This window comes from Melopsittacus undulatus, chromosome 10 (assembly GCF_012275295.1).
Source record: "Melopsittacus undulatus isolate bMelUnd1 chromosome 10, bMelUnd1.mat.Z, whole genome shotgun sequence".
NCBI lineage: Eukaryota > Metazoa > Chordata > Aves > Psittaciformes > Psittaculidae > Melopsittacus > Melopsittacus undulatus.
Genome location: NC_047536.1, coordinates 9,594,567 through 9,598,306, shown reverse-complemented (window position 1 = coordinate 9,598,306; position 3,740 = coordinate 9,594,567).

Here is a 3,740-nt window from a genome sequence, read left to right as displayed (position 1 = left end):
GCCTTAGCTTTCCTAAGCTGGTCCCTGGCTTCCTGGACAACATCCCTGTATTCATCCCAGGCTGCCGGTCCTTGCTTTCACCTTTGAATTTTTCTCAGCAGCTCCTTATCCACCCAAGGAGGTCACCTGGCCCTTCTGCTGCACTTCCTTCTAGTTGTCACAGTAGTCAAGATAGGGCAATGCTAGGAGTAACATCATCTACCTCTAACTCTTCTACCAAAGCATCACTTTTGTTTCTCAAACACATTAATTCTTTTCAAAATTAGGCTAACACAACAATAAAAACCAGTACAGAATCTCAGGAGACAGTTTAAGCAAAACTCAACCCTGACCTGAGCCATGACTTAATAAATATATAGGCAGAATTCAGATCTGTGTTTTCCTGGAGAAAACACCATGATGTGGATGGAAAGTAAAATTTAGAGCACATCAGCATGGGAATTTCACCACAACCTCAACCTAAACCCAAAGTATGAGACCATTGCTGCTAAAATTCCCGGAGGGAACTGCAGATGTGTAGAGACTGTAAAAGGACAACTCCCTGTTCCCTCACCATGCTCCAAACTGCTTCTCACTGCTCATCTCCTGTTCTTTTGCTCAGTCTAGGACAACAGAGTCAAGTGAGGTAGGCATTTATCTTCTTTTCCTTAGGAGATTACACTACAGACAAATTAACACCATAGTCAAGAATTTTTACCCTCCATGTAGTTGAAGGTGTTTAAAATACCAAGGGGTGTAAAACATTATTGTGTACATTTTAAGTTGGGGTTAACTACTTGTAGTCATCGCTGTGGAGGAGCTCATCCATTACACAGAATTACATTGATGCCACAGACTTCCTGTCACACACACATTGAGAACAAGAAAATAAGCATGCAGCAGAACAGGAAAAAAAAAAAAAAAAAACCAACAAAAAAGCCACACAAGAGATTACAAAGATTCTGGAAGAGAAGGAGCATTTGTCTGTGCCTGGGTGAACCTTCTGCACAGCTCTTTTAATCTGCCTCCTTTTCTCGCCTATGCAAGAATGCCAGGCATGCAGTAAATTTCACACGTTCACAGCATAAATATATCCTTGCCATGACCTCTGGGACACTACACAAATCAGACATGCTCACAAGCAGCCGAGCAACATCCACAGTTTAATCCAATGAGACACATGTGTGGGTTCACAATTTGGAGAAAGAAGAAGAAATCCTCTCATTAATCTGCTCCATACATACAGCACAGAAAACACAAGACAGCCCATTCAAGAGGTACCACAGTCAATGGGAAGTGAAAGTACTCAGCATCATCCAGGAGGTATTCTACCTCTCTCAGGATCAAGGCATACTCCATTTCTTCCTTAGGGGCCTTCATATCTTTTGCTTCTAACAAAATGAAACTGCAGCTACTCACACTGATTTTCACTAACTACAAGGCAGGCAGAAATGCTCAAACATGATTTTTTCAAACGGCCTTGATGCTGTCACTAACAAGTGAGCAACTTCCTGTGAATATTTATTAAAAATTCACTGTGGCCTTAATAGACTTCAATAAATTTTGCTCTTTTCCCCTGCTACTTCAATTTGCTGGAAAGCCTGTAATGTTAAACCCACCAAAGTATAGCTGCTTTGGTTTATATGCAAATTCCTATCATCGTTGTTATATAAGTGATTATGCAATGAAAATATACATAATATACAAACCTGCCCATGTCACTGAGAATTATTTACAAGAGCTATAAATCAAAGCTGCATCCTGTTTTGATTTACATTTAAAGACCTACTGCATACAAAATGTTGTATATGCCCAAAATTTCCTTACAGTCACTGCACACAAAAAAAGCCAACAGAATTGAACTGCCTGCTGAAGGCTATTCTTTAGTCAAAGTCCATGCAAAATTGTATTAGAAGCTTTGAAATTAAAATATGAACATTGACTATCAGAGAGGGCCCTAAAGACAAAGACATTTACTCAATGTAAATGTTCAGTGAAGGCAAAGGTCACCTCAATATATGTATACTTTCCTGAAATCTGACCATGTTACAAACTCCACATCCTGTTCTAAAGGTTTGCTTAAGAGCTGAAATCTTTTCCTGGCAGGAATCAGCAATGAAATATTACTAACCTTGATGATTAATTACATTGTAATGGTCAAGTTATGATAACCTCACAAGATTGTAGAACCTCTTCTGTTAGGGCAGAGGAGTCTGATTTATCACACCACCAGGGCAGATCAGGCATGAGCAGAAGAGCTGCATGACAAGCTAAGCCTTCAGTTTGCAGGAAACGATGTTTTATCTGAATTGGTGGCTTTGGTCCAAATCAAGCAGAAAACAAACTCTTTTGAAAATGTCTACAAACTGGAAATTCCCAGAAAGGTCACTTCAGAAACATCAAAACACCTCCAGAACACAGATCCCAAGTTCCCAGTCCTGTGGCTGATCAGTGACATGATCTCTGGCAATGGCATCTGTGAACACCAGCTCAACACAGTAGCTGTGGGAGCTCACAAAAAACCTGGGGCAGCCTTGATACTGTGGGCTACCCCAGGAAGCCTGCCCAAAGTCACACCTTCATGTTAGGGAATGCAGGAGCTCCAGCAGTCTAGCCTAAGCCAAGACTCAGCACTTCCAGACATGAATTTCAAAATGGAGTTCAAGCTTCCAGGATTTTCCTGCTTTTAGCTTTACAGCAGGTTGGAAGTGGTAGCCCAGGACACTGGCTGGAGTCTCAAGCCCTCAAGCCCTGGACAGTCCTCAGTGCCATTGGACAGGCTACTCCTTGACAGAGGTAGCTGCATTGCCTGGGCAGTCCTACCAAGGAATGCCCCAGGAACAAGGGGAGCTCAATTTGGCAAGAACACCAAATGGGATAACTCCAATCAAAACATTTCAGGGCCAGAAGATGTGCTATTTCCAGCTAAACTCTGTTTCACTAATAAATCTGTAGCATGGAACAGAAATATAAAACTCAAAGGACTTACTCTCCAGTTCTTGCCCTCATATAGATTCATTTGTATTTATGAAACACAGTACAAAAAAACACTTATTCAGACCAACTTTAAGATCTTGAGACAAGAAGCTGACACTGTTATTTATGGGTACCAAGAATTCAGCAGTAATGCCTTCAGCTACTCTGTGTGCTCTGGCTGCTCCCTCCCACCTCTATACCACAAGGTACCGACTCAGATCTCTTGGCAACTGTTCACAGGGTTGAGATGAAAAATTTTCAAACTTTTGGAATAAGATAGAGTATTTGTTCTGTATAGAAAGGCAAATAATATACTGAGAACAAGGCAAAGCAAAGACAAAGTGTGACCTCTATATTTGCACATCTGCTTCAGTTCACACTCCAAGTGAGATTTGTTATTAAAAACTTCAGGTAACTGATATGCATTTTGAAGAATGTGAAAGAACAACACTGCTTCCCAGGAAGCACAGCAGGACAGTATAACACTTGCTTTTGGTTCTGCACTGACAATTCAGGACTTCAGAGGAGGATCAGTTGTTTGCAGAATCTCAAGTATATGATACAGTGCCCTGAGGGTCCCTGGTTTATTTCGGACTCCTTTTAACAAAGAGAGTTTAAATCAAGTTTTCCTGTAGAAACCAATCCCTTTTTTTCTTCTTGAATGTGTTTGTTATCAGATCACATAAGCATATTTTAATGCAACACTACAACTACTTTCTCATCTGCATTTTACACTTAGACAGCCGTATGACTTAAAGAAAAGAATACATTACTGCAGTGGTCTG